Source organism: Oncorhynchus tshawytscha, unplaced genomic scaffold, assembly GCF_018296145.1.
Source record: "Oncorhynchus tshawytscha isolate Ot180627B unplaced genomic scaffold, Otsh_v2.0 Un_contig_8335_pilon_pilon, whole genome shotgun sequence".
Lineage (NCBI taxonomy): Eukaryota > Metazoa > Chordata > Actinopteri > Salmoniformes > Salmonidae > Oncorhynchus > Oncorhynchus tshawytscha.
In genome coordinates this window covers 1-9,271 of record NW_024607558.1, presented here as the reverse complement: position 1 = coordinate 9,271, position 9,271 = coordinate 1, and positions in this window count along the sequence as shown.

The following is a 9,271-nucleotide window of genomic DNA, read 5'->3' as shown; positions in this document are numbered from 1 at the left end:
TCTGCTGTCCTCTCTCTCTCTCTCAATATCATCAACTGTCTCTGTCCCCTCTCTCTCTCCATCTCATCTACTGTCTCTGTCCCCCTCTCTCTCCATATCATCTACATATCATCTACTCTCCATATATATATCTTCTCTCTCTCTCCATATCATCTACTGTCTCTGTCCCCGCTCTCTCTCTCCATATCAACTGTCCCTGTCCCCCCTCTCTCTCCATATCATCTACATATCATCTACTGTCTCTGTCCCCTCTCTCTCTCTCTCCATATCAACTGTCCCTGTCCCCCTCTCTCTCCATATCATCTACTGTCCCCCTTTCTCTCTCTCTCTCTCTCCATATCATCAACTGTCTCTGTCCCCTCTCTCTCTCCATCTCATCTACTGTCTCTGTCCCCCTCTCTCTCCATATCATCTACTGTCCCCCCTTTCTCTCTCCATATCTACTATCCCCTTCTCTCTCTATATATATATCATATATTGTCCCCCTCTCTCTTCATATCTACGGTCTCTCTCCCTCTTTCCATATCATCTACTGTCTCTCTCTCCATATCATCTACTCTCTCTCTACATATCAACTACTGTCTCTCTCTCCATATCATCTACTGTCCCCTTCTCTCTCTCTCTCTATATCATCTACTCTCTCTCCCTCTACATATCAACTACTGTCTCTCTTTCTACATATCAACTACTGTCTCTCTTTCTACATATCAACTACTGTCTCTCTCTCTCTATATCATCTACGCTCTCTCCCTCTACATATCAACTACTGTCTCTCCCTCTACATATCAACTACTGTCTCTCTTTCTACATATCAACTACTGTCTCTCTCTCTCTATATCATCTACTCTCTCTCCCTCTACATATCAACTACTGTCTCTCTTTCGACACATACACTACTGTCTCTCTCCATATCATCTACTGTCCCCTTCTCTCTCCATGATAACCCCAGTGGGTTTTTGTGATCATTGTTTAGTAACAGAGGTGGTGTACATTAATGCTGTAAAACCCAAAAGTGCATACTGGCATTTTAATATCACTTTATTGAGTGATGGTCACTTCAGGAAATGTTTTAGTTTTTCTGGGAGAGGTGGAGTTCTCAAAAGGCCAGTTTTGTATCCCTCCAACAGTGGTGGGATATAAGGAAAATCAAGGTTCAACAATTCTGTAATCAATACACAATGAATGTCACCACAGACATCACCAGATCAATGAACACCCCAGAGTCTGAAATAGTGGAAGTCCTGACGTTAGTTGAGACCACAGGAGATCGAGGTCATACTCAGGCCCTCAAGATAAAAAAAAAAGCTGCATTGGCAGACCTGCTGGGTATCAGAGCACAGGGGGCATTAGTGAGAAGTAAGTTTCAATTTATCTTTGGTTCAGAGAAAAAGAATGAACAAAGATGAATTATTATTTTCCAAATCAGCTGTTAGACAGGAGCTCCCTAGCCCTAGAGAAATTAGAAAGAGGGCAGTAGAGTTCTATGCTGAGCTCTACAAGTGTGAGGACAAAGAGGATATAACAGTGACAGGCTCCATGAGCTCAGGGTGAACGAGAGCAACCATCGTCTTTGCAGGAGATATACACTGCATTGAAAGGCATGGAAAATGGTGGCCTTCCTGTTGACTTTTGACTGTTGACTGTTGACTCCTGAAGTCTTTTGGGCTATGTTGGGAGAGGATTGGCTTGCAGGAGTTAACGATAGTTTGACCGGAGGGTTACTACCGATAAGCTGCAGGAGGGCTGTCCTCACCCTACTGCCAAAAAAGGGTGACCCTATGGAGGTGAAGAACTGGAGGCCGGTGGCCTTCCTGTGCACTGATGATAAGATCCTGTCCAAGGCTTTGTCCACCAGGCTGAGGGAGGTGATGGGGCAAATTATAACATACCAATCCTACTGTGTTCCCGGCAGGCAGATAGGGGATAACATGTCCCTGATTCTGGATGTCTCTGGGGCTGTTGGGTTGGATGCTGGTCTAATTTCAATTGATCAGGAAAAGGCATTTGACTGAGTTGAACATAAATCCTTATGATGCACCTTTGAGGCATTTGGTTTCAGCTCTGGTTTTACGGCCATGATCACGGTGATATATTGAAAGTTAACGGTGACTTGAGTGCTCCTATTAAAGTGTGTAGAGGTATTAGGCAGCTGTGTTTGTTATCTGGAATGTTGTATGCCATTGCTATAGAGCCACTACTAAATAACATAAGAAGTTGCATTGAAGGGGTGCACCTTCAGAGGATATTCCTCCTACTCGTCTCTCAGCATTTAGTGAAAAATCAAGCAGAGGAGGATAGTTTGAGTCGGTTTGATCGGTTTAGGGGAATATCCCCTAAAATGGTAGTACAAAATTAAATACAAAAATTATAGCAATAAAATGGAAACAGTCAATAGTAGAAATGTAATAAATATAAAAATCTAAATATGGAAAATTAAACTATAACTAACGTATAACTAAATAACGGTCAACGTCTCCATTATATCAGTACTACAACTACTATCACTACTATCAACTACTACTATTACCATTACCACCCATACCACTACTATTTGGAATGATAAACAACAATAATAATAGTAATAACAATAATAGTAATAATAAGTAAGTTACTGCTTACTATGCAGATGTTAGTATTCAGTGTCCCTCAGGCTATGGCAGGAAAATACATATTTGGCTGCAAGAGGAGCCATTGCTCCTGCAAGAGAGCCCATGAGTATTATTAGTTTTTCCCCTGGGTTTAATAAGTTAACATTTTTAATAAATGCAGTCATTTCTGACAGGGTAGAGATAATCCCCCAATTCATATTCCCTGTTTAGGGTCAGATAGCAATTTAGTCGGCTTTGGGATTTTGTTTTGTTTTACCAATGTTGTAAATATGAGTCCTTTGATTGGTTCATGATTTTGTTAATTGGAATTCTTTCTTTTGAAGCAGTGCTGGTGTCAGCTTGGTTGGTGAGGTCCAACCCCAGCTGACTGAGAGGGCTCGTTTCTGGGCTCAGCTTGGTTGGTGAGGTTCAACCCCAGCTGACTGAGAGGGCTCGTTTCTGGGCTCAGCTTGGTTGGTGAGGTCCAACACCAGCTGACTGAGAGGGCTCGTTTCTGGGCTCAGCTTGGTTGTTGAGGTCCAACCCCAGCTGACTGAGAGGGCTCGTTTCTGGGCTCAGCTTGGTTGGTGAGGTCCAACACCAGCTGACTGAGAGGGCTCGTTTCTGGGCACAGCTTGGTTGGTGAGGTCCAACCCCAGCTGACTGAGAGGGCTCGTTTCTGGGCTCAGCTTGGTTGGTGAGGTCCAACCCCAGCTGACTGAGAGAGCTCGTTTCTGGGCTCAGCTTGGTTGGTGAGGTTCAACCCCAGCTGACTGAGAGGGCTCGTTTCTGGGCTCAGCTTGGTTGGTGAGGTCCAACACCAGCTGACTGAGAGGGCTCGTTTCTGGGCTCAGCTTGGTTGTTGAGGTCCAACCCCAGCTGACTGAGAGGGCTCGTTTCTGGGCTCAGCTTGGTTGGTGAGGTCCAACACCAGCTGACTGAGAGGGCTCGTTTCTGGGCACAGCTTGGTTGGTGAGGTCCAACCCCAGCTGACTGAGAGGGCTCATTTCTGGGCTCAGCTTGGTTGGTGAGGTCCAACACCAGCTGACTGATAGGGCTCGTTTCTGGGCTCAGCTTGGTTGGTGAGGTCCAACCCCAGCTGACTGAGAGGGCTCGTTTCTGGGCTCAGCTTGGTTGGTGAGGTCCAACACCAGCTGACTGATAGGGCTCGTTTCTGGGCTCAGCTTGGTTGGTGAGGTCCAACACCAGCTGACTGATAGGGCTCGTTTCTGGGCTCAGCTTGGTTGGTGAGGTCCAACACCAGCTGACTGAGAGGGCTCGTTTCTGGGCTCAGCTTGGTTGGTGAGGTCCAACACCAGCTGACTGATAGGGCTCGTTTCTGGGCTCAGCTTGGTTGATGAGGTCCAACACCAGCTGACTGAGAGGGCTCGTTTCTGGGCTTAGCTTGGTTGGTGAGGTCCAACACCAGCTGACTGAGAGGGCTCGTTTCTGGTGTTTATTAATTAGTGTGTGTAAGGTGTATATATGGTCAGTAGTGAGATGGTGTTTATTAATTAGTGTGTGTACGGTGTATATATGGTTAGTAGTGCGATGGTGTTTATTAATTAGTGTGTGTACGGTGTATATATGGTCAGTAGTGAGATGGTGTTTATTAATTAGTGTGTGTGAGGTGTATATATGGTCAGTAGTGAGATGGTGTTTATTAATTAGTGTGTGTGAGGTGTATATATGGTCAGTAGTGAGATGGTGTTTATTAATTAGTGTGTGTGAGGTGTATATATGGTCAGTAGTGAGATGGTTAGGGAGAAAGCCAAGATGACATTTACTTATTACATTTTTTTCTTGAAGAAAGGTTTGAATTCTTGAATTCAGAATGCTACAGAAAACCTTTCCCAAGTTACTGTTCACGCAAATTCCCCTGTAATTATTGGGGTCTGATTTGTCTCCACTTTTGTGGATAGGGGAGGTGAGCCCCTGGTTCCAGACATCAGGGAAACAGCCAGAAGTTAAAACCATGTTGAACAATTTAAGCACAGCATTTTGAAACTCAGGTGTGCTGTTTTTCAGCATTTAGTTTCTGATGGTTCTCGACCACAAGCCTTCTTTGATTTAATAGATTTGAGCTTTTCATTTAGTTCTTGTTGGGTTATTGGGTGATCTAATGGATTTTGGTTGTTTTTAATGACTGATTCAAGGATGTTCAATTTGGTTCTGTTGTACGTTTTTTGTTGGATGTTTTTGTATAGATTATCAAAATAAGTTTTCCAAATTCCTACATCTTGTATGGCTAATTCTTGTGGCTTTGTTGTGCTTAAATTGTTCCACATGTCCCAGGACTGATTTTGGTCAATTACGTTTTCAATTTCATCAAGTGTCTTGTTGATATAATTCAATTTCTTGCGTTTCAGTGTTTGTTTATACCGTTTCAGAGTTTCAAAGTATTCATATCATAGCTCTGGGTTGTTTTACTGCTTATGTTTTTCGTTTGACATTTGTCTTAGGTGTTTTCTAATTGTTTTACATTCATTATCAAACCATTTTTCAGAAATATTTTGTTTTTTGTTTCTGATGTTGCATTTCTTTGGTTTTCTCAAATGTGCTTTCGATGCTGCTTTTGGAGTCTGCAGTGGATGTTTTGAGAAGTCGAATTGACTCCATCTTTATTGTTTTGGTACTGTGAGTTATTGAAGAACTGTATTAGAGTTCATCATTTCATTTGAGTTCAATGTTTCAATGAATCTCTCTGCACTGTTTGGAGCCCATCTGTACGATTGGTCTATGTTGTAGAGTTTATTGGGCTGTTTTTTTTAATGAATATTGCCGGTTAATTTCTTCAGAAACACGTTGATCTGACTGTGATCTGACAATGGTGTCTGTGGTCTGACAGTGAATGCACTAATGGAGGAGGGGTCAATGTCAGTGATGGCATAATTGACTACACTTGTCCCAAGAGCTGAGCAGTAAGTAAACTGACCTAAAGAGTCCCCTCTGATTCTACCATTAAGCATGTACAGGCCTAAGAGATGTACTAACTCCTTCCAATTTTTGTTCAGTATTTGTTCAAGACTGTTTCTATTATTTATAATAGGGCTAATGTACAAGGAGGGGTGTCCAAATATGTGGTGGTTACCTCCCGTATCAGTGTAGTCAGGCTCAGAACCTGTTCTTGCATTGAAATCTCCACAAAGAAGAACTTTAACCTCTGCCTGAAATGTAAGGATTTCTGTCTGGAGATGGTCAAAACACTGATCATCATAATATGATGAATCTGAAGGAGGAGCATAAGCTGCACATATGTATGTATGTATGTATGTATGTATGTAGGTATGTAGGTATGTATGTATACATCCTTGTCACAATAGATTGTACCTTTGTTAAGTTTTAGCCAAATGTGAGTGGTACCTTTTTTCATTTCATTCAGTGCTAAGTCCTGCTTATGCCAAATGATGATTCCACCTGAGTCTCGGCCCTGTTTAACATTTTTATGTTTGATTGATGGTAGTAAACTTTCTCTATAGCCTGAGGGACACTGAGTATCTATATCTCCACGACACCATGTTTCCAGTAGGATTATGATGTCCTGTCCCTTGATGTTTTTAATCAATTCTAGATTTGTTGTTTTATAACCAAAATGTGAAGAGTATAGGCCCTGGATATTCCAAGAGCTGATAGTTAATGATCTCATTTATAATAAGTGATATTCACTGGTTTGAGTACATTGAAAAAAAACAAAATAATATATATATACATACATATCATATCATCTACTCTCTCCCCATATCATCTATATACACACACACACACACACGTATATATATATATATATATATATATATATATATATATATATATACACACATCTCTCTCTCACCATATCATCGACTGTCTCTCTCTCCATATCATCTCTCTCATATCATCTACTGTCTCTCTCTCTCTCCATATCATCTACTGTCTCTCTCCATATCATCTACTGTCTCTCTCTCTCTCTCTCTCTCTCCATATCATCTACTGTCTCTCTCCATATCATCTACTGTCTCTCTCTCCATCTCTCTCTCTCTCCATATCATCTACTGTCTCTCTCTCTCCATATCATCTGTCTCTCTCTCCATATCATCTACTGTCTCTCTCTCTCTCTCTCTCCATATCATCTACTGTCTCTCTCTCTCTCTCTCTCTCTCCATATCATCTACTGTCTCTCTCTCTCTCTCTCTCTCTCCATATCATCTACTGTCTCTCTCTCTCTCTCTCTCCATATCATCTACTGTCTCTCTCTCTCTCTCTCTCTCCATATCATCTACTGTCTCTCTCTCTCTCTCTCTATCATCTCTCTCTCTCTCTCTCTCTCTCTCCATCATCATATCTACTGTCTATCATCTACTCTCTCTCTCTCTCTCCATATCATCTACTGTCTCTCTCTCTCTCTCTCTCTATCTCTACTGTCTCTCCATATCATCTACTGTCTCTCTCTCTCTCCATATCATCTACTCTCTCTCTCTCTCTCCATATCATCTACTGTCTCTCTCTCTCTCCATATCATCTACTCTCTCTCTCTCTCTCCATATCATCTACTGTCTCTCTCTCTCTCTCTCCATATCATCTACTGTCTCTCTCTCTCTCTCTCTCTCTCTCTCTCCATATCATCTACTGTCTCTCTCTCTCTCTCTCTCCATATCATCTACATATCATCTACTGTCTCTCTCTCTCTCTCCATATCATCTACTGTCTCTCTCTCTCTCCATATCATCTACTCTGTCTCTCTCTCTCTCTCCCATATCATCTACTGTCTCTCTCTCTCTCTCCATATCATCTACTGTCTCTCTCTCTCTCTCTCTCCATATCATCTACTGTCTCTCTCTCTCTCTCTCTCTCTCTCTCATATCATCTACTGTCTCTCTCTCTCTCTCTCTCCATATCATCTCTCTCTCTCTCTCTCTCATATCATCTCTGTCTCTCTCTCTCTCTCTCCATATCATCTACTGTCTCTCTCTCTCTCTCTCTCCATATCATCTACTCTCTCTCTCTCTCTCTCTCTCATCTACTGTCTCTCTCTCTCTCTCCATATCATCTACTGTCTCTCTCTCTCTCTCTCCATATCATCTACTGTCTCTCTCTCCATATCATCTACTGTCTCTCTCTCCATATCATCTACTGTCTCTCTCTCTCCATCTCTCTCTCTCTCTCTCTCTCCATATCATCTACTGTCTCTCTCTCTCTCTCTCTCCATATCATCTACTGTCTCTCTCTATCTCTCTCTCCATATCATATATTATCTCTCTCTCTCTCTCTCTCTCTCCATATCATCTACTGTCTCTCTCTCTCCATATCATCTACTGTCTCTCTCCTCCATATCATCTACTGTCTCTCTCTCTCTCCATATCATCTATCTACTCTCTCTCTCTCTCTCTCTCTCCATATCATCTACTGTCTCTCTCTCCATATCATCTACTCTCTCTCTCTCTCTCTCTCTCTCTCCATATCATCTACTGTCTCTCTCTCTCCATATCATCTACTCTCTCTCTCTCTCCATATCATCTACTGTCTCTCTCTCTCCATCATCTACTGTCTCTCTCTCTCTCCATATCATCTACTCTCTCTCTCTCTCCATATCATCTACTATCTCTCTCTCTCTACATATCATCTACTGTCTCTCTCCTCTCTCTCTCCATATCATCTACTCTCTCTCTCTCTCTCTCTCTCTCCATATCATCTACTCTCTCTCTCTCTCTCTCTCTCATATCATCTACTGTCTCTCTCTCTCTCTCCTCCATATCATCTACTCTCTCTCTCTCTCCATATCATCTACTGTCTTCTCTCTCTCTCTCTCCATATCATCTACTCTCTCTCTCTCTCTCTCTCCATATCATCTACTGTCTCTCTCTCCATATCATCTACTCTCTCTCTCCATATCATCTACTGTCTCTCTCCATATCATCTATCTGTCTCTCTCTCTCTCATATCATCTACTCTCTCTCTCTCTCCATATCATCTCTCTCTCTCTCTCTCTCCATATCATCTACTGTCTCTCTCTCTCCATATCATCTCTCTCTCTCTCTCCATATCATCTACTCTCTCTCTCTCTCTATCATCTACTGTCTCTCTCTCTCTCTCTCTCCATATCATCTACTCTCTCTCTCTCCATATCATCTCTCTCTCTCTCTCTCTCCATATCATCTACTGTCTCTCTCTCCATATCATCTACTGTCTCTCTCTCTCTCTCTCTCTCCATATCATCTACTGTCTCTCTCTCTCTCTCTCTCCATATCATCTACTGTCTCCATATCATCTACTCTCTCTCTCTCTCCATATCATCTACTCTCTCTCTCTCTCTCTCTCCATATCATCTACTGTCTCTCTCTCTCCATATCATCTACTGTCTCTCTCTCTCCCATATCATCTACTGTCTCTCTCTCTCTCTCCATATCATCTACTCTCTCTCTCTCTCTCTCTCCATATCATCTACTCTCTCTCTCTCTCTCTCTCCATATCATCTACTGTCTCTCTCTCTCTCTCTCTCCATATCATCTACTGTCTCTCTCTCTCTCTCTCCATATCATCTACTGTCTCTCTCTCTCTCTCTCTCCATATCATCTACTCTCTCTCTCTCTCTCTCCATATCATCTACTCTCTCTCTCTCTCTCTCTCTACTCTCTCTCCATATCATCTACTCTCTCTCTCTCTCTCTCATATCATCTACTGTCTCTCTCTCTCTCTCTCTCCATATC